Genomic DNA, 22,582 nt, shown 5'->3' on the forward strand with positions numbered 1-22,582 from the left:
AGGACCCAGTGTCCCCCAGGGGCTGCTCCTCCTCAGGGCAGTAAAGGGCAGGCAGCAGGCGGGGAGACCGAGTTCATGGGCTGAGCCACTTCCTAGACCTGAGGCCACTGATAGGAGCCAGCAAGTCCACCATCAGTGCCAGTCGGGCACCACTCTGTGACGCTGGGGGTAAGGATGAACTGACATTTGGTTTACACAGTTGTTTTTTTTTTAAATATATTTTATTGATTTTTCACAGAGAGGAAGGGAGAGAGATAGAGAGTCAGAAACATCGATGAGAGAGAAACATCGATCAGCTGCCTCCTGCACATCTCCGACTGGGGATATGCCCGCAACCCAGGTACATGCCCTTGACCGGGATCGAACCTGGGACCCTTCAGTCCACAGGCCGACGCTCCATCCACTGAGCCAAACCGGTTTTGGCGGTTTACACAGTTTTAACAAACATGCCAGTCCTCTGGCTCTCCAATTCCATCTAAGAAAAAATATAAAGATCTTCATAAATATATACTTAGGAAGGTATTTATTGCAGTGTCATATATAATGGGGGGAAAATCCCAGGTCCAACAATATGGGATTAGTTATATAAATTGTGGCTCAAATATAAAAGAGGTATTTGCCCTGGCTAGTGTGGCTCAGCTGGTTGGAGCATTGTCCCGTACACCGAAAGGTTCGATTTCAGGTCAGGGCACATGCGTAGATTGTGGGTTCAGTCCCTTGTTGGGGCATGTAAGGGAGGCAACCAATTGGTGTTTTTCTCTCTCACATCAATGCTTCTCTCTCTCTCTAAAAAAATTAATAAAAACATTTTTAAAAAGTAGATTGTATAAGCAAATTAAAAGTGCAGTATAATTTTTTTATTGTATGTCAAATGTGGATGTGTCTGCACAGAACTGTCTGGCAGGACATGATTCTGTGGTCAGTCCCAGCGCTGGCATTACAGGCTTTCTGATTTCTTCAATCATGAATTATTTTTATAATGAGAAATTTATTTCCATTAAAAAAAAAAGGAAAGAAAGTTTGGCTAAAGAAACCACACAAATGCACAAACCAAAGATTTTCATAGTGATGCTTGCTCTGGGCAGTGAGTACACACGCATGAGCTATGAGGCCTGGCCCTTGCTATCAGGACTTCGATCTTGTCCTGGGAATAAATGCTGAGAAAATTGTGCAAAAATGAATTTCCCACACCACAAACTAGAGAGAAGACTGATGAGGAAGACCTCCCCATGTGGCACAACCAGAGACTGAAGAGTAGAGGACTGTGAAGGAGGAAGGGAGGGTAAAAGGGATGCACCTGGTGTCTTCTGGAGGGCTTCCTGGAAGAGGTGGCTGCTGCCTCCCATCAACTCCTTACTACTATAGTCATTGCAGAAGGCAGCAATTTCCTTTAGGGACCAGAGGGTAGCTTATGAGAAGTAATTGTTCCTTCAATGTCCTCCTTGCAAGGGGCTCAAAGCACTGAGAATAGCAGGCTCGGCCTTCCCAGTGGAACTCCAGAGCTCACTGACAGCGCTGAGCCCCACTTGAATCTCCAGACATCTTTGTGGGCACTTCTGCATTCAGTTAGCATCTAATCTCCTTAGTTAGTGCTTCCCTAACTACTCACTTGTGTTGACTTTGCAGGCAGAGAATCCTTCTGAAACTCAAACACTTAACCACCTCCCAAGGCAGGTGGTAAAGGGCATCGCCTGGAAAATGTCCAGAGGGAGATCAGGGAGAAGTTGGGAGACAGATAAGGCTGGAGGTTAAAGAATCCACTTCAAGAAGGGAGGATTTGCAAGGAAGAGCAGAAGGAAGGGAGGGCAGGGGTAGAGAGGGGCTTTCCAATCCGGGGTCACTTGGGAGGGCTTTGGGCTGAATTTCTAGAATGTCAACCCCTCCTATACTGAAGGATTTTGTAGGAAAACATACCCAAAGCCAAACAAAGTCGAGCCTTTCCTGGTTTATCCCAGTTGCTTCCCCTGTAGGTGTCAAAGGCTAAACATGGTTCCTGGGAACTCTCGGCCCTCCTGAGGTGATCAGGGACACTGATGAGACACACATGGACAGTCCGAGGCACGCCCAGGCCACAGAGCCTTAGACTGATTTTTTTAAGGGCTTGAAGGGATTTTCGAGATCCTGCTGCCCAACCCCTTCACGTCATAGATGAGGGCCACAGAGCAGGGCTGGGATGGCCCAAGACGAGACTTTAGACAAAGGGCGGAGTGGAGCCCCAGCCCCCCTCAAGTGTGATGTGCTTTTCATGACAAGGATGCCTTTCAGCTCCCTGTGAAAACAGTATCAGATCTGACTGCTGACCCTGCCCCACCCTTGCAGGGGCAGGAGGCTGCTGTGAGCAGGGGAGGCTTGGAGAGAAACCCACACTGTGTGCTGTGCATTCTTCAAGGTCAAGGGAGAGGTGGCCTAGGATATCTGATTTCTGATTCTTGCCCTGGGCTGCCTGGTGTTTTCACCCCATGGGACCTGCTTCCCCTGGGCTGAGCCTGAGCCTGAGCCAAGGCCCCGACCCTTGAGCCAGGAAGGCAGCCAGGGCTCCTCGTGACCAGCTCTCATTCCCAAACCCTCCAGAGGCACCAGCAAGGCAGCTTGCTAAGAAATTTGTTGGCAAGATTCTGCCCCTGCTCTCAGGTTCCTGAATCCTTCTCTTGGTAGATCTCTCAGCCTCACACCCACCTACCACACAGCTGGGCTGTGGGCCAGCAAGGCACTTATTGGAAAGCCTTTCATTCCAGGCCAGAGTCACTCAGCGGCCAGGCTGGGCAGGAAAGAAGGCCCTATCCTGAGTTCAACTCTATCTGTACCTGCGGCAGCCTGGACAGCTTCCCGCGGGGGAAAGACACATGTCCACTCAGTAAGGAGGCCCATGATTTATGTGCAAAGAACCAACAGGGCACAAAAGTCAGGCAGCCAGCTTGGACTGGGCCTAAGCCTGGGGTGGGCCCAGGTTGGCTCACTCCCCCAGCTCCAGCTCTGAACACTTGCTGCTCACAAAGGACCCCCTCCTCATCCCCTCCCTGCCAGGGCAGGAGGGAGTGAGGTCTTAAAAGAACATAGCTCTGGGTTCAGATCTCAGTTCAGGCCAGCAACACATCTGTTCGAAGTGTCAAAGTTCTCATCTGTAAGTGAAGTTAGACTACTGGGTTAGGGTACTGGGGATACACTGCAGCTTCCTGAGCCTGGATAAATGCATCATATACACCTGATACGACATCTGTATGTGCCTGGCACAGAGCAAGTACTTAAAAATCAGCTCCTTGGTTATTTCTGTGGTCCCTTAGCTCATCTTGAAACCTTGGCCTAACCAGGGAGACGTAGGTTCAAAATGGCTCCATCACTACTAGCTTTGTACCTCTCTGAGCCTCATGTGCCTCATCTGCAAATGGGATGACAGCAGGACCTGCCTCCTAAGGCTGCAGGGGGGGTTAAGTGGAGGCAGTGGACAGAAAGTACCCAAGATGTTGGGTCCATGTGAGCTTAACTAGTAAATAGAAGTGTGGTCCTCCTTCCCTCCAACTGGCCCTGGGCCGCTCCTACACAAAGTCCTCTGGGGTTGCGGTGGCCTGTGGCACTCCTGCATTTCTGGCCTGTCCGCACCCTGCAGGGCAGTCTGGTCTTGAGATTGCAATTTGCCAACCCTTGGCCCAACTTAGAGGAAAAGAGTCACATGGGACCGACCTGTGTCTACTGCTGAGGTAGGTCATCACCACCCCTGACCTGGGTGTGCACCTGCCTGGGTATCTTCCTACCTCTGGGAGCCCCTCCCTTTTCTTCCAATTCACCCTGTACATGGTTGCCTGACCTGTCTTCCTAAAACCAGATCCCACTGTGTCCCTCCACAGCTCAGGTACCTGTAATGGCTTCCCAGTAACCATGCAAAAAGGAGATGAAACCTTTTGGGTCTGACTCCAAAAGATCTGGCTAAACTCATCTGCCATCAGGCTCTGCTTCCTGGATACATATTGCAAGCGTCTGCCTCCATACCTTTGCATGTATGGTCTCCTCTGCCAAGAAAGCTTCTCCATGCATCTGGGCATACTCAATACACACACATTCCTCAAAGTCCGCCTCCTCCTGGCAACCTTCCCTGATCCTCCCCAGCCAACCTCCTCCCACCCTGCACTGTGAGGCTTTGTCTCTTTGAGGTCAAAGGTTCTCATGGCCTCTCTTGCACCTCTTCCCCTCCGTGTCTCCAAGCAACCCCAAAGGCCAGAGTCCCCAACCCAAATGGGCCGCCCACCATTCTCTGTGACATTTATACAAATGTCTAGGGATTGCTAGGGATTGCCTGCCCACTCCACCTTCTCCTGTGGAAATCTAGAGCTCACCCTTGGCCCATGAAGCCATTGTGATCTCCACCCCATGATCCACACGGAGTCTCAGCCTCTCTGACTCTCCTCCATGAGAACTGTTCCCTGGGCCCTCTGGGGCCACACTGGATGCCCCCAAGCTGTCTAACCCACAAGTGCTCCCCCATTCTCATCACACTGTACAGGAATCGTCGATTTACTTGTCCCTGCCCCTCCCTAATAGCAGGAGTTCTAGTCTGCACTGGAGTCATCTCCAAGCTCAAGAAACATCTGAGAGTGAAAGTGGGAAGGCAGACGCTGGCATCAGCTTGCTCTCTGCTGGATCTTGGCCTTCAGGGCACCACTCTTCCTCTTGCTCCTCCTTCGAACCCTGTGATTGCTTCTTTGTAGCTGTCTTTGCTGGTTCTCCCTCATCTCTAGACCTTTAGACTGGGGTGCCCAAGGCTCTGTTTGGGCCTTTTCTCTTCTCTATCCTCCTTCATTTCCTTAGTGATTCACGGCTTAAATTCCCTCCACATGCTGATGAACTCAGCTTTAAACTTCCTGCCAGGACCTTGTCCCTGAACCCAGACTCACCTATCCAACAACTCCCCTCCCACTGCCATTTCCATGTGGAGCCCCACAGGCATCTCACATTCAACTTCTCTGAAAGCAAGTCCTGCTCCTCCCTCCCAACCTGCTCCACAGGCTTCCCACCTCGGTTAATGCCAACCCCCTGCTCCCAAGAGCTGTGGCTCCAACCCCCACATCCTGGCTCTATCTTCACTATTTCCAGACTCCACCCACTTCTCACCTCCTCCTGCTACCACCTTTGAAAATGCAAGTCATATCATGCGACTCCTCTGTTCAAAATCCTCCTGTGGCTTTGTCTTCCTCCAGTCACACGCTGTTCCTGAAACCCCCCTGAAGCCTGCTCCCTCCCTAGGCCTTGGCTCGAAAGAGCACCCCCTTGATCTCCCCTACCCTCTTTCTTCCTCCTCAGCCCCTTTATCCAGGGACGGTACACATGGATCTGCTTTCGTGTTTGCTGACAGCACGTGCTGCTGGGGGAAGAGCTCTGCTCTGTTCACTGCTGTCCTCCGCCGCCCAGAACCCTTCCAGCCCATCACAGGGGCCCCATAAGTATTTGGGAATATAGGGTCCGCTCCCCCCGGGGGAGGCTTCAAGGGGGCAGTGGCCCACTCACATCTCTCAGTGCGTGGTCCCCAGAGGCATTAGAGGTAAACATGTCTGTTGAACAGACTGAGCCCACTGTGCGGACATCTGCGGGGACCATGTCCAGGGCAGCTTCACTGTCTGCTCGGTACCACTGCCCTGTGCAAAGCTATTGGTCGTGTGCCAGCTCTGCAGGGACTGGCCCAGCTCCTGTAGTTTCCTCTCTGAGGGCCGCCTGGTCAGGAACCACCCTGCCCTGCTAGACTGTGGTTTGTCCTCTCCTGGTTCTGCCATATTACTGACAATGGTGTTGTTTTCTAAATTTGATTTGATATTAGCAAAGATAAATGGGTCAGGCTGGGCAACATAAGCTCCAGGAAGAACATTTAGAAGAAAAAATATCACCCAAGGCGTAGCCTATTACCACAGTATCCCCAGAGCCATATACTAATGGTTGCATTTAACTTGATGATATAATCCACAGAGACTTCTTAATCTGTAAAGAAACAACACAACTGTTTTTCTCTGCTTCCAAAGATGGGAAATACATCCCATCCCACAAGAGTAACTCCTCCCAGGGCTCCCCTCCCTGAACCTGGGCGACCTGTGGGACTGCCTGGAACAACAGAATTGAGAAGAAGGATCACGTGCTACTTTCCAGGCCCAGACCTTAAGAAACTGGTAGCTTCCACTTTCTCTTGGAAACAGCCACCACACTGCGGGGAAGCCCAGGGTAGCCACAGAAGAGAACACAGGGAGAGGCAATGTGTGTGGTTTTTAGACTGACAGCCCGTCTGAGCTCTGAGCCAACAGCCAGCAGCAGTTCCAGACATGTGCGTGACAAAGGTTCCAGCTGTCCGTCACCCCCAGCCTCTAAGCCAGTGGTTCTCAACCCTGGCTGCACATTAGAATCACCTGGGAATCTTTTTAAAATCCTGATTTCTGGGCCTCATCCTCCGGAAATTCTGTTTATTTGTTATGGGCTGCGGCCACAACATTAGTAACAGAATTTCCGGAAGACGAGGCCCAGGAATCAGGATTTTAAAAAGATTCCCAGATGATTCTAATGTGCAGCCAAGGTTGAGAACCACTGCTCTAAGCCCTTCCAGCCGAGGGCCCATACATGGCGGTAGAGAAATAAGCTGCCCCTGTTGAGTCCTTTCTGAGTGCCTGACTCACTGAATCTGTGAGCATAACAAACTAAGTGTTCTGAGCCACTAAGATTGTGAGTAATTTGTTATGCAGCAGTAGCAACTGGAATGTTCTGCCACGTGGGTTTCTAGGAAGATTAATTAAAGTGATAGCCCCACTACCCCAAAGTACATTGTTTAAAACCACACCATCTTACTAGTATATGGGGAGGTCTTCTGGCTGCATGAAATTCATGTAGGGTTCAGGACCTCTCCATTTCTATCAGGTCTGGTTTTTGTGTTTTTTCCCCTCCAGTAGGAACTTTTCTTGAATCCTCCCATAATGGCTATTTGCTGGGTCACAAAGTTGTGTTCAGAGGCTGTTTCCAGGCAAAGGTTTGTTTCTTGGAGCCTCTGGAAGGACTAATGATATTTTTTTAGGAACTATTTCTGGAACCCAACAGAATGCTTTTACTAGAGGCTGATTAATAAAAGATGATCAGATCTGACCATGTCACTGCCCTTTTTAAAAGTTGCCAACGCCCCTGTTCTCCAAGTTCAAAGTCCTGGGCACAGCGAGCAGGATGCCTATAGCCTAGGCTTTGCCAACCTCTCAGACTTCGCCTCTCCACTGCTCTCTCTGCGTGCCATGCTCTACCCACATCAGACCACTAGAAGCTCCCCAAAAGCTCTGGACTGTCTGCTGACATGGGTCCTTATGCCTGCAGGCCTTCCTTTTACGAGATAGCTAGACAAACAACTACTCATCGCCTGGTGTTGGCTCGTTGGCTCGAATGTTGAGTCCCCGAGCAAACCTAACCACCCCTCCTTTGCAAGCCCGTCCTGCTCTGCTGCAGGTGCCTCCGTCACAGTGCTGCCTGTCCCTGTGCTGACATGCCTGTGAGTCCCGGGGCAGGGACGGTACCTGACTCTCCCCAGATCCCCAGCATCCATCCCCAGGCCAGGCACAGAGAAGATGGGAACAAATGACTGTGGAATGAATGATCGGCTAGTGGCAACGCCTACATTGCTTTCCTAGGGATCTCCAAATACTGTTTACAGGGCCTCGTGGCCTCGGAGAAAATACGCCATGGGCAGCAGTGGTCAGCTTTCCATGGAAAACACTGTTGGAGGGACAAGATGGGCGGTCGCAGACATCAGGGCCCTGGTGGAACTAATGGCTTCCTCCAGCCTTCCCAAACAGACGCACTCGGCTGCCACGGCCGCCTGGAGAATGCTTGCTGGGGTCGACTGCTGGATGAGGTTCACTGTGACGAAAGGCTGGACATGGTTCATTGAACCAGTCTACTGAACAGGCCTCCGTTGGAAATAAGGGTCTGTTTTTTAAATGTTAATGTTTTATTTGCTTGTTGTTAAAAAAGAGCTGAGGGTGCTGTCTGCCCTGGAAACTTGTACTTAAAAACTCCCTCTGACAGTGCTGTGGATCAAGCGCTGCACGGCTTTTATCTCAGAACATCTCAGCGGAGACACGGCAGAAGGAGAAACGGGAGCCCAGGATGCTGCAGTGATTCTCCAAAGTCTCACAGAGGCTCAGCTGCTCAGGGCAGAGCTGTAACCAGATACCACCTGGGGACCACTCGACCTTGCAGGCGTGCTTCTAATCCCAGCCTCCTCCCTTCCCAGCTGAGTGATCCTTTCCGACTGACTTGGCCCTTCCGGGCCTCAGAAAATGGGACAATGAGGTCTCCTTTTCAGAACGGTATGGCCAGTTCAGACAAAGGTATACAAAGAGCATTCAGCAGGCACTCAATATAAGATAGACACACAGTAGGTGCTCAAAGCACGGGGCTGTTATCATAAGGCTCAGTTCCAGCCGAGGAAGCCCCACCAGGGCTGGCGAAGCTAGGACCCTTTGCAGATCAATCGTTGGCTCAGCAGGAAGGACGACACAGCCTTTGTGCCAGGCAGGCAGGAAGTATGGGCTGTCAGGAAGGCACTGGCATTTGTAATACTCTTCTTGCCTCAATGGGGAGAAGAGCCAGAGTCGGAGCCCTTAGCTGCTCACCCCAAGAGACACTAAGACTCAATGGCTACTCTTGGCAGCTCCTCAGGGCAGACCTACAGTCACTCCATGCTCTGGCTTCTACCTGTAAATCAGAGGATTGCTTGCTCAGTACTCCCCACCTCCATGGGAGGGGTAAACATCCCTGTCCCATCAGCCTCGCTCTTGCCCATGTAACTTGCTTTGGCCTCCTTTGGTGGGGTATTAAACTCTGCCCGACCTAGGCTTGGCCACGAGACTTGCCAATGGGATTAGTGGGCATGCCCCTCCTGTGCTCCTGCTCCTCGTCATGAGAAGGTCAGTCTCAGGTGGCCACTGGTCCAGAAAGAATGAGAGACAGGTGGAGCAGACCTGGGTTCCACTGCGTGGAGCCTAGATAACCCAAACCCCAGCCTCTACTGCTGGACAAATGAGAAATAAATGCTCACTGTTGTCTGCCACTCACTGTGAGGTAATTTATTACACGAGTTATTTTGGAAACAGCTAATATAATATGCCCTTCTAGCCGTATTTCTTAATAGTCTTTTCATACTGCAGCTAAAAAACGGATTCTATGTGGCCACTCTTCCTAGCCATCCAGCCCTTTACTGAAGCTGTTCCCTCTGCTTCAAATGCCCTTCTCTAACCCAACACGGCCCCGCCATGTCCCAAGCTACACATCGATGTTAAGTCCTAGAGAAAAGGCTGCTTCTTCAAGGACCATGCAGACATCTGATTCTCCCAGTGGACCTGAGGTCTTCTTCCTCTGAATTCTATTAAAAGAACTGCTGTCCAACTTTCAATAGAGTAACCTGGGTCATTCCTGCAGTTTCTCAAGTCTGTCCCAGGCAGCGAGTGTCTGCAGGCTGAGTCTAAGCCTGGTCACTCCAAGCCGGCACTGCGACCTGCTGACTGAAGGGCTGGGCAGCCTCCTCCCACTGCCTCAGACCCAGACAAGGAGGCCTCCCTGAGAGCCAGTGCCCTTGCCAGAGGCTGCTCCTTCTGGCGTGAGGTGCTGGGGGCAGAGATCAACCCCAAGATCCTGGCCCAGGCAGACAGCCCACAAAGGCTTGCTGGTGGGATGTGGAACTCTCCTAATGCCAGTCCCCAGCCCTGTCCATCACAGGCTGATCGAAACCATCGCGGTTAGCAGTGACCAGACACTTGCTTGGTGCCAGGTGTTGTGCTACGTGTCACACGCACCTTGTTTTTTAAACCTCATGACAACTCATTATTGTCCCCCAGATGAAGAGTGAGGCTTCAAGGAATTGAGTCACTTGCTCAAGATTTAACCACAAACATTTCTGAGTGCTGGGGATCAAGGGGGGTTGCGGGGGCGGGGGGGCGAGGTTGCGCCTGATGCTAGGTGCTAGGGCACAGTGGGGCACGGCAGTCCTGGTCTCCACCCTCAGAGAGCTGCTGGGAGAGAGACACCAATCAGGCGCCACACAGATGACATCTGGCTACAAAGTAATGTGTGTGATAAAGGACAGTGAGCAAGCAGCAGGGGGGCAGGAGGGTGGGGCGGCAGCATTGCCTCCTGAAGGAAGCACAGGAGGAGAGGGGATGGGAGCGCGTCAGGCAGAACTCGCAGCAAACAGAACAGCCTCAGGTGGGGACGTCTGGCTGTGTTTGTGGAGCAGAGAGCAGAGAGGTCCCGGGCAGTGAGAAAGAGGGCATGCCGTGGGCGGAGAGGCGGGGCCGGGCCACACAGGGCCTGGGGCTGTGGGGTTGGCCTAGAAGCTTGTTCTGAGGGGTGTTTTGAAATGATCCTCCTGCGGCTGTGTGAAGAGCGGCCCAGAGAGGACGCCGTGTGGGGTCACTCAGGGAGCTGTTGATCTGGGTTGCTGAGTGCCCACTAGTCACTTATGGAGGGAAGGGGGAAGCAGGGAGCACCTGGGCTTGTCACCGAGACCCCTCGAAAGCAGCTGTTTACCACTTAGGGAACGAGATGAATCCGCCCAGAGCACAGGGCAGCACAGGGCAACACGGGGCAGTTGCCTCATCTCGGCCCCATCAGGGGAGATGCCAGCTGTCCTCTGATGGCACCAGGGCCACAATGCCATCTTGGATATACATTGCGGCCCCACAGAGTTATGCATTGATCATGGCAAACTCAGCCTGTGGGTCAGAGCCAAGAGGCGCAGATGGGTGGCTCTGATAACAAGATGAATGATGATTATTGGAAAGGGGAAAGGAAAGGAAATCAAAGAGGCCCTATTCAACCCAAGAAACAAAGAGATGGCAGAGGCAGTGCTGGGAGAACCTGGTACAGAATGAAGCCCCAGCCGAGGGTCCTTCCAGGCACTGAGATGGCTGAGCTGCTAAGTATGGGACGGCAGAAAGGGCTGAGCCCTGGAGCCAGGTTACTTCCTAGCTACCTCAGTTTCCTCATCTGTACAATGGGAGCAACAACACCTCCACCTTGCACAACTATCTTGAGGCTTAGAGAGCACACAGTGTGTGTACTAGTAACCATGGGGTGCGGCAGCTGCCCCAGGCAGACCTCAGCAATGGCCACCAGCATGGGGAGGCAGATACCGTGCGGCTGAGCACCCCACAGGCAGAGCCTCTTTTAAGTTCAACAGCCCTGTGCGGAGGGTGCTTAGTGTCCGTTTTACAGATGGAGAAACTGAGGCTTAGAGAGGTTGTGTAAATTTCTCAAAGCTGCTGAATGGGGAAGCCAGAATTCAACTCCGCTGTCTGCCTGGGAGGCTCTGCAATTTCATTACTGTTACATCCTGCTCCTGAGCAATATCTGAGAACTTGGCCAGGTTCAGAGGGTTCGTGAGGGTCCCAGGGAGGTGCCCACAGCCACAAGACCCCCTGGCCATCTCCTCAGGGCCTGGCAGTGCCTCCTACCCGTGGGCTGGGCAACGGCCCTTAGACATAGTGTAAAATCTTACATTGGCTATTCCTAGCTGTGTAACCTTTGGTTAGCTATTTCACCCATGTGAACCTTAGCATCCTCATCTGTGAAATGGGGATAATGTCAAAGAATGCATATTATTAGAGAGACTGGCACTAGAAGGTGCACAATAAAGGTTTTTTTCTTTTCTTTAAATGTAAATGGGCTTCTGGGGATGCCTGTCATTCACCTTTTATTCAATTTAATTTGACTTCTTTTAGAGGCAGCAGTAAGAGGTTCTGGTCAAAATGTTTGAGTCTTGGCTTTGCATATTGCCAGCTGTGTGACCACAACCAAGTTACTTAACCTCTCTGAGCTGTGAGCTTATATCTTAAAGGTGTGGGCAGCTTGGATGAGGCACAGAGTCTGGCAGAAAGGAGGAGCAGGAGGTGGAGGAGCCCTACCCGACTTGTCATGCCCACCCAGTCCTCAACCCCTGGTGGGACAGCCCTGAGCATGCTTGCTGGGTGAGAACTGCCTCTGTTTTAGATCTCGGGGCCAAAGCAATTCACAAATGCAGCAAACGTGTCACAGCCCAGGAGACAGCTCTCTCTGCTTCAGAGAAAACACAGTTCAATTTCCTGAAGATGGAGCCCCAGGAGCCTTTCAAGGTTTTCCCAGCAAGAACAGTTCTCGGAACTCAGGAGGCGCTGCCCTCACGCGACTAAACAATTAAAGTCCAAGTATTTGTCATTCTCAGCAAAGGTTTGCGAGGATGACTGAGAAAATGAAAAAAGATCTGATTTTGGCGGCGCAGTGTTCAGAAATTTATGGTAATCCATTTCTGTCAATCCAGGAAGGCACTGCTCAAATCATTAAAAAGCCATCGTACTTAATCATGCTCAGGGAAGGCTGGTCCATGCCTCTTAGATCATTTTCAAATCATCTCAGGTTAACTTTCAAAACGTGACAGGCAAGCAGGGAGGGGATTATGACAGATGATAATCTGAGGAATTTCTGGTTCTGGTTCTCAGGAAGGAGAGGGGTTTATTTGAGAGAAAATCGACACCCAGGCCTTGGTGTGGCGGTGGTGGGGGCGGTTGGGAGGAGGAGTCCAGGATGGATCAGTGTGACTTCTGCCCTCGAGGAGTCTGCAGCTGCTTTCTCAGAAAAACAGCAAATTCATAGCAAACTATTCAGTGAACGAGTAGTTATGATGAATTGTGGCTGGTGCTGATAAAAGGCAGAAGTTTGCCCAGTGGTTAAGTCTCAGCTGTGAGCACACAGACCTGGGTTTGGAATTTGTCTTTGTCACTCACTGGCTATGCGACCTTACAAGTTCTTATATCTCAGAGACTCACCTATAAAATGGGATGCCCCTCTCACAGGCTTGGGAGGTTAAGAATGAGTTAATTCTTATGAAGCCTTTCAGGCCCTGCCTGGTACATACCAAGTTCTCATTCAGTGCTGGCTAAGCGGCTAACACAGCTGAAGGAGGCCCCATAGATGACCTCTGATTTGGATCAGGAAGGATGAGGAGGAGTCTGCAGGGGTAGAGCTAGAAGGAGGACATTCCAGCAAAGGCCCCGTGGGGAGGTTTGGTCAGGGAGGAGGAGCAGCACAGGGCATGTGGGAAGGGGAATGAGGGGGAATGCTGCAAGCTACGCTGGAGTCCTGTGAAGGTCTGTGGATGCCGGGCTAAGCAGTTTGGGCCTTACTGAGAGGGCACCGGGGAGCCATGGGGGTGTGTTAGCAGTGCCAGGCCCGTGAGCAGCTGTGTGGATCAGGAGCTAATTAGGGGCAATGAGAAGGCTGTGGAGAAGGTGGAGAAGGCTGGGACGGTGTGCAATCCAGGCTCCTCAAAGGGTCAGGGGCACCTGTGTCTTCTTCCAGGTCTCAGTCCGTGTTGGGGTTTATTGATTTTTAAGTGATTGCCACCCATCAAACTCTGATCCAAGGTCCCCAGCTCTGTTTGAGGAAAATACCCTTTATGATGGCCAACAAAGCACCTGCTCCCCTTCCTCAGGGCACAGCCGTTGTGGGGAAACTGCTGCCCAGGCAGGAACTGCACGTCACCCCCTTTGCATTTGAGTGGGGCCCTATGACCAAGTTCTGGTCAGTGGAATGTGGGCATGAGCTACACACACCACTTGGAGGCCTGGCCCATTAGAACCAGCTATGGGGTCCTCGAAGGCTGAGACAACCTTGAGAGTCATAATCTGAAGAAGATGGAGCCTCCATCACCCTGGGTCCCCGAGTGGCCATGAGGAGAAGACTCCCTCTTCCTCCCACCAATTGGACTTCACATGAGCAAGAAAGAAATGTCTGTTTTCTCAATCTCCTGAGACCTCTGGGGCTATCTGTTACAGCAGCTATCATTACCTTAAATAAATACACCCACTAAGTGGAATGACCTTCGGCATGTTATTTTGCCTCTCTGAGCCTCAGCTTCTCTGCTGCATATTGTTGTGAAGGCCCCAAACGACAAATGTGAGCGATGCTTTGCAAGCAGGGAAGTACTACAGAGGTGCCATTCATCGAAGTGTTATTGGCTTAGTTCTCTCCGAGAACTTGAAGGAGGGGGACTTTGCCAGCCACTGCTGAGGCAGGGGGAGTGCAGCCCAGGCTGGGAGAAGCAAGGGGTGGAGATCCCCCAGCAGATTCTGACCCCCCTGGGGATCCTCACTCCAGGCTGAAGTTCTGCCCTCTGCAGAGATGCCTTCCATACCCCGTGGGGCCTGGCTTCCATCTCCTGGTGGAGTCAGCCCAGACTCCCTGGTAACTTGTTCCAGCCTCTCACAACTCATTACCAGGAAACTGCATGCCCTGCCAGGAAGAGGCACGCCTGATTCTTCAGACATGTCAGGTAGACACTGTTATCAAAACCTTGTCTTGTCTCTGCACAGCCCCCACATTCTCTGCTCTGGTGCCCTCCTGCCAGGCTTGTTGCTCAGGGCACACACTTGCTGCCTTTGGAGATTTAAGAACCTTGTGTGGTTGAGTGTTCTGTCAGTCTGGTGGGGAGCAGGGGCTCCGGATGGAAGCCTGTATGGGTGGCGAGGCACACCCTGCATCCCACTCCTAAGGAGTCCTGCAGTCCCAGCCCCGGAATGGTGTGAGACCCTGTAGGAAGGAAGACAGGAGCGAGGCCTGAGCAATGTGTGATGTGCTGAGCTGGATCTGGCCCTGGGAAACTTTAACTGGACCCTGGTCATTACATGTCCTTTTGCTGGGGGTTTCCTTTTCCGTGTCTTGAGGGCAGAGGATGGAGAATGCCCCATACCAGCCTCTTAAGCCTGAAGTCAGGGGCAAGGCCACATCGTTCTGTATACCTGGCCCCACTGCCCTGTTCTTGGGCGAGCAGGTGCAGACACTGGCCTCCCTCTGTGCTCCCTCACCTTTTCCCACTGCCCTGGGCGGCTGACCTTTGCCAGCTCTAGCTGGGAGCTTTGAGGAGCTCTCAAATCACCTGATGGAGTGAAACCATCAACACCCTGAACTAGACTCTATGAAGCAACAACAACGACAAAAAGCATCCAATGCCACAGTCTTTTCACACACAATAATGTACATGTTTGATTCTTATACCAACCCAAGGGGTACCATCACCCCTATTTCACTGAAGAGGAAACTGGGCTCATAGAGATTAAATTACTGGTGCCCAAGGTCACCCAGTGAGTCCACTAGGCAGTAATCTGAGCTGTGTTCAGCAGGCCCCATAACAATCATGGTCACTTGTTTAGGACATCCTACATGCCATCCACTAAACTGAGCATTTTATTCTTAATTCTCATAACACTGTACAGCAGGGGTCCTCAAACTACGGCCCGTGGGCCACAGGCAAATACAAATATTGTATTTGTTCCCGTTTTGTTTTTTTACTTCAAAATAAGATATGTGCAGTGTGCATAGGAATTTGTTCTTATTTTTTTTTTAAACTATAGTCCGGCCCTCCAACGGTCTGAGGGAACAGTGAACTGGCCCCCTGTTTAAAAAGTTTGAGGACCCCTGCCTCTACAGCATAGCACATTCTATTATCTCCATTTCCAGAAGACAAAACTGAGGTTCAGAGAGGTTAAGCAACTTGTCCAAGGTTACACAGCAAGTAAGCAGGAACCAAGGTAGGAAAAGAGACTATCAGATCCTATTAAGTGAAAAAGCAGGATATAACACTGCACACATGCAGGTCAGAACTCCATTAAAACCATGAGTGTGCACAGGTCAGATGGGTGGGATATGGTAGACAGTGGTGTGTGTCTCAGAGTGAGGCAGGGCCTGGCAACATGTTAGCTCATAGTCTCCCTTGGCTGCATTTTTCTTTGTAAGGATGGCTGGGGGTGAAGGTGAATAGGAACCAAGTGGGTGCAGGTATGGTGGCTCAACAACCTTTCTTGGCCATGGTGGCAGCCCTCTCCCCAGGTGCAAGCGCCACCTGGCCACGTAACTGCTCCACCCCACTACATTCTAGACAGGCTTCAGTCTCAGAGATCAAAGCAAACCAACGACCACTCCTCTGGGACACATGGCTTTAGGAAAAGTGAACACTTGCAGGAGAGGGGCTGAAGCAGCAGCTACAATCCAAGCAGTGTTAGAGAGGCCCCGTGTCTGCAGTACCCCTATCACCGACACCAAGACCAAGGAGCTGGTCTCCAATTACCCTGTAAAAGGCACTTTGTGATTCAGCCCCTGCCCACCTGGGCAGCTCATTACTCACCTTTCATTTCAGGTTACAGTCACACTCAATTCCACAAAGCATACCACCAAGCCTTTGCTCAGGCTGACCGTCTACCCAGAAAGCCCTCCCTTCGCCTGCCTTCCTATTATTCTTCATCTCTAGAATGCACATCTGTTGTTCAAATTGCCTTGAATCCATCCTCCACCTTTCAGATTGTTGAGAGCCTCCCTTAAATGTCAAATATCTTAAACTTCTGTTATAAACACTTTAAAAGTCAAAGTGCATACTTGCTGTGTAACCTTGGACAAGTTGCTTAACCTCTTTGAACCTCAGTTGTGTTATCTGGAAATGGAGATAACAGAATTTGCTATGCTGTAGAGTGTTATGAGGATCAAGAATAAAATGCTCAGTTTAGTGGATGGCATGTAGGATGTCCTGAATAAGTGACCATGATTGATTGTTATGGGGCCTGCTGAACCTGGCTCAGATTGCTGTCTAGTGGACTAAGAAGGGGAGAGAGGAACTGAAAAGTGTGATGGGATGGCCCAAGGACACACTGCACACCTGGTCTGGAGGCCTCCGGATGACCTCAGAGGCCCCGGGCAGCCTTGCTCCAGTCCGCCTCTAACAGCTCCTGGGGCCTCGCAGCGCCAGGCCCTGGCACATGCTGTGCCCTCTACCTGAATGCAATCTGCTCTTCTCTGCATGGGCAGCTCCAGCTCATCCCTTGAGACTCAGTTTGATAAGGCTCCAGAGGCAGAGTCAGCGGCTCCTTCCTTTGTGCTCCCAGCACTCTGTATCTCTCAACTACATGTGGATCCTTCTCTCTAGGAGAAGAACTCTTTGGGGGCAAGGGACATGGCTATCTCACCTTTGCATCTCCGGCAGCAGCCCAGAACTGGCCTAGAAATGCCTTATGAATGAATGAATTAATGAATGAATGAGCCTCATGCTAAGATCCCAAGATGCCTAACTCCCCACTTCCTGCTGGGCCTCCCTCTCCAGTCAGGAGAGGAACAAACTGAGCCTTTGTCTCCAGACTACACTGGTATTGACCAGAGTTGGGTTTTAATGGTGCTTGGACAAAGGGCAGCGCCCACGTTCATTTTCCTTGGCTAATTACATTTCCCAATTGAAACGCTTCTCTCTGGGCTGGTGTTAAAGACATGATTAGTTTCCAGAATGGATTCAAAAGAGGTGAGAAGCAAGAAAATAATTAAGCCAACTTGTGATTGAATCAAATAATTAAGCAGATTACATCAGTTGCCAAGCCCCAGCCCGAGCCTGGAGAGTGCATTTCTCCGCCAGAGAGAGCATTTCTGATCGTGTTAGAGATGGAGAGCGGTTCCTTCTGAGTGGTAAGTAAAGAGTGACTCTTCCAACAGTATACACCAGAGTGGCAGGACCCTACGTTACTGGTTTAGGCAAAGGATTCAGGGTTTAACAGAAGAAACTCGAAGGTGGGGAGTGCTCTGTTTCAGAGCCATGCCTGGGCACCATGGCAGAGGGGCAGCATCAATGCCACCAGCGTCCTCAGACCCCTGTGTCCACACCCTTCGCAACTCTAAGCAGGGTGTTTCCACTTGCTTTCTTGCCCCTTACCATCACCATGAGAATATGACTGGACCAGACACCTGAAAGGGAGAGACACATGGGGGAGACCTGTGTTGCCCAGTTGTCCAACCAGGGGACGGCCCAAGTCAGCTGCCCCCAGACATGAGGGTGAACCCATTCAAGATCAGCAGAGTCACTTAGCCAACCCAGCCTGGAGCAGCTGAGCCATGAAGACTCCCATGCTAGGTAAACACTTCCTGTTGCATGCTGTGAGGTGTGTGGGTGTTTGTACTGCAGTATCACTGTGACAACAGATAAACGATATAGTATCCCTCAGCCCAGGGCGGCCCATTCTCCAGCCACAGCCTCTAGAAGGTACCCTGTACCCTCAGCAAAGTATCTTGGCGTTTGAACAGAACATCCTTTTGCAAAAATTCATCTGATCCTCACAAAGGCTTTTGGTAAGTAGTCAGACAGGGATCATTTGCCCCATTTGACAGATGATGATGAGGCTCAGGAAACCAAGCAATTAGAAGAGCAAGAGATTGAGGTTAAAGAGAGTGGGTTGAAGGAATGCATTACGTCTATTTCCCCACAGAAACAGTGCTAACACATCAGTATGAGGTTTTGTTTTGTGTTTGTTTGTTTTTTTAAGGCAACAGGGGAAACACAATAGCAACAAAGTCTTGGCAGCTGGAAAGGAGAAAGACATGTGGTACTGACTTAGCAAAGCCAAGAAGGAATCTGAGCCATGACACCGAAAGCAAACAGGCTCTTGGGTCTATACCAGAAAACCACAGAGGCTCTGGGATGGGTGGCAACACAAGGCATCTCTGGAAGTGGAATAACAGGAGGATTTGTTGAAAGTCAGCACGAAAGGAAGTAAAACCCATAGATCTCCTCCCTGCCTCTACCCAGCTAAGAAAATGTCCCCTTCATCCCAGCAGAAAACTAGGGGTTAAATCTTTGGAGGGAGTAAAACAAAGGTCCTCTGGATTGTGGGACACATGGCAGAGGCAGAGGGCACCATCCTTGCCCCACTGTGTCCCTCAGCCCTTCTGATCACCTGGCTCTCAGCAAGCTGCAGCCAGGAGTCCACTCTCTAGACAGGAGAATGAAAACAATGTCTATGCAGAACCTGACCAGCCCTAGATCGCAAACTCCTATTATCAAGAGTGCCCCTGTCCCGTCATCCCACAGTGGGGCATTGGCCAACAGAACCCACTTACCACCCTGAAGCTCCAGCCATCTTTTTTTTTCTTTCTCACATTTAACATGAGCACACAGCCAAGAATCCCCAAACATTTTAGAAATACTAACATGCAAGGAAGAAACAAACAGGAAAAGTAAATTTAGAGGACACGAAGGCTCTGTAAGAAGATGAAAACTACAAAATACCTCAGAGACACAAAGTAAAATGTTGCATCTATGAGATAAGAACAGGATGCTCAAAAAAGAACACTCATAAAATAAAACAGAACTCTCAGAATTAATACACCCTCTGACAGAAGAAATGAAAAACTCAATACAAGAGTTGGAAGATAAACTTGAGGAAATTTCCCAGAATAGAACCAAAGAGAGAGGGAGGGAGGGAGGAAAGAAGAGGGAGAGGGAGAAAATAGAAGAGAATTGATAAGAAAATTAGAAGACCAGCTCATGAGGTCTAATATTCAAACGGCAGAAATTCTAGGAATGGAGAAAATAGAGGACAAAATTACCATATTTTTCCATGTATAAGACACTATTTTTTTCTAATATCGTTAGACTGAAAATCGAGGCGTGTCTCATACACAGAAATCAGTCGAGGAGGGAGCCGCGCAAGTTAGCCGAGGAGAGAGCCACGCAAGTGCGTAGCTGCCCATACCTTGTCAAACATTGGCTTCCTCCAGTCACGAGCCTTATTGTTACTGATGTCAGCTGATGCTGTAATTGGAGGTGGAGGTGGAGAGTGCACAGATGCAACAGGGACCGGAGTGTTCTGAGCTCATAAAGATGTCAAAAAATAAAAAGTTAAATACTGGTAAACGATTGTCTTACTCTGCAAAATTCAAACTGAATGTAATCAGCTATGCAATAGAGCATGGAAAAAGAGTTGCAGAGAGACAATTTGGACCTCCTCCCACTGAGTGTATGATCAGACAGTGGAGAAAACAGGAAGAACAACTCCTTAAGATGACAAAAAAGAAGAAGGCCTTAACAGGAAAATCAGCAAAATGTTTAAAATATTGATTTCTTAATTTTGGGTTGGAAAAGTGGGGGTCACCTTCTACATGGAGGTGTCTTATACACGGAAAATACTGTAATTAAAGCAATAATTCAAGAAAATTTTCCAGAACTGAAAATGTCCACAAAGTGAATTTGAGAGACATACAGAAGAAAGGGCATGGACTTGTCAAGTAGAGCAAACAGTGTAAGCATGGCTGTGTCTGCTAGATGCCCCCTAATATTCATTCTTCCTTGATTTCTACAGAAACAGAAGCCATAATTTTAGCTGAGCTCAGGGCCATGAGAATAAAGACTACATCTCCCTGCCTCCCTTGCAGCTAGGTGCTGGCATGTGCACAAGTTCCAGCCAATGAGATATAATTGGAAGTGGTGTGTCCAACTCTGGAGAATTGATAAGAGAATTTAAACATACTCAGGAGAGTATGTTTAAAAGGAATGTGGACATGATGACTGGAACCAGAGCAGACATCTTGGACCACAAGGTAGAAGCCACTACTAAGACTGAATGGTGGAACCTGAGTCCCTGATGAGAGTGGAGTCACCTTACCAGTCGTAAATTAACTACCGGGCTTGTGACAGAGAAAAATAAACATTTTGTTGTTGTTGTTTAAGCTACTGTTTTTTGGGTTTTTCTGTTAGTTCTGGGATAATCCAACACCAAGCAATAAAATGAGCAAAGGCAAAGAGAGGTGAAGTGAAAATCCCCCAGTGCCATAGACTTTTGGACACCACCATTAAGATTTGACTATGGCCCTAACTGGTTTGGCTCAGTGAATAGAGTGTCGGCCTGTGGACTGAGGGGTCCTGGGTTTGATTCCGGTCTAGGGCACGTACCTTGGTTGTGGCACATCCCCAACATGGGGTGTGCAGGAGGCAGATGGTCGATGTTTCTCTGTCATTGATGTTTCTAATTCTCTATCCCTCTCCCTTCCTCTCTGCAAAATATCAATAAAAATCTATTGAAAAAACAAAAAACAAACAAAAAGATTTGACTATGTATTGCTTGAGGGCAGGGCCCTGGTGTTGCTCATGGTTCTGTTTCCAGGGCTTGGCCCCAGCAGGTGCTCAGAAAAAACACTGAGTTGCCTGGAAGACCATAACATGGCTCAAGCCCCAGCATGATGACATGGACTCATGTTTGTGTCTCCCCAGAATTCATATGTTGAAACCCTAATCCCCAATAAGATGATATTGGAAGATAGGGTCTTTGGGAAATAATAAGGTTTAGATGAGATCCTAAGGGTAGGACCCTCTGATGGGGTTAGTGTCCTTATAACAAGAGACATGAGCCCTGGCTGGTTTGGATCAGTGGATAGAGCATCAGCCCACGGACTGAGGGATCCTGGGTTTGATTCCGGTCAAGGGCACATATCTTGGTTGCAGGCTTGATCCCTGGCCCCAGTCGGGGTGTGCAAGAAGCAACCAATTGATGTCCCTCACATCAATGTTTCTCTCTGTCTCTCCCCATCTCTTGCACTCTCTCTAAAAATAATCAACGGAAAAATATCCTTGGGTGAGGAGGAGGAGGAGAAAGAGGAGGAGGAGGAGGGGGAGGGGAAGAGATACCAGAGAGCACTTACTCTTTCTCTCTTTCCCTCACTCCCTCTCCCACATGTACACAAAGTCATATGAGATATGAGTACATAGAGAGAGGGTGGCCACCTACAAGCCAAGAGAAGAAGCCTCAGATGAAACCCACTTTGCTGGAACCTTATTCTTGGAATTCCAGCTTCCAGAACTTTGAGAAATAAATGTCTGTGGTTTAAGCCACCCAATCTATGGTATTTTGTTATGGCAGCCGGAGATGACTAAACACACACAGGATAGACTATGTGCTTGCTCTCCGAGGGGAGAGTCTGGACCTCCCATTCCCCACCATAACCCTTGCACCAAGCTCTGGAAGGCTTATTATGGGCCCTCAGGTGTTTGTTGAAGGAAGAATGAAAGGTTGATGTCACAGAAATCTGAGGTTTTAAAGGCCAGCATCTACCCATCCTTCTTGTTAACAGGTCTCCAAATTGCCATCTGGGGTACCTTCTCTCCTCCCTCACTCCTAGTCCATGCCCTTCTTGGGGTGGAACTGTAAACCTTCAGCAATGGGAATGTGCAGGTAAACTAGACCGCAGTCAATCCATACCTTTCATCTCTCTGGACATAAGAATTAGTTAGAGACAGACAGAGCCATGGGCCTAATTAAAGTTTGTCAGAGCTAATCTTGGGATTTCAATGGAAATAATCAAGAAAGTGACAATAGCTATTTTATACCACACACAGATTGAAGCTAAAGTAACTGGAACATGTTATTGTAACTGTACAGAAACTTCATTTCTATAATATGAACTTTTCACCGTTCTTTCCTTTTATTAAAACTGGCCTTACCTAGCACCCTGACTCACCCACTTCCCTTTCCCTTGCATGTCTACTCCCTTAATCATGAACCCCTCAGGACAATGAGGTCAGCATTAAATAATCCTAGGAACAAAGCCTTGGGCCTGTTGACCATAGAGACAGAGTTTTAGTCAAACTAGAGAGAACATCTAGGCCTCATTTGTATTTCAGCTCCAGAAAATGGGGATGACTCCACTGACCACACCCTTGTGAAAACAGTGATGCCATGACTGATACCAGGACCAGAGGCAGTGACGGACTACCCCCTACCCTAGTACCGAACAATCAGTAGAG

The 22,582-nt window shown here is 49.8% G+C and overlaps 1 protein-coding gene across 2 annotated transcripts in view; it reads right to left on the reverse strand.

The window, feature by feature from the left end:
• Positions 1-22,582, reverse strand: part of MAN1C1 (mannosidase alpha class 1C member 1) — a gene marked incomplete at its 5' end in the record, with an annotated part of 129,796 nt that overhangs the window by 34,439 nt on the left and 72,775 nt on the right. The window lies entirely within an intron of this gene.

The sequence above is a fragment of the Myotis nattereri genome (assembly GCF_964212035.1).
Source record: "Myotis nattereri genome assembly, chromosome: 3".
NCBI classification, from domain to species: domain Eukaryota; kingdom Metazoa; phylum Chordata; class Mammalia; order Chiroptera; family Vespertilionidae; genus Myotis; species Myotis nattereri.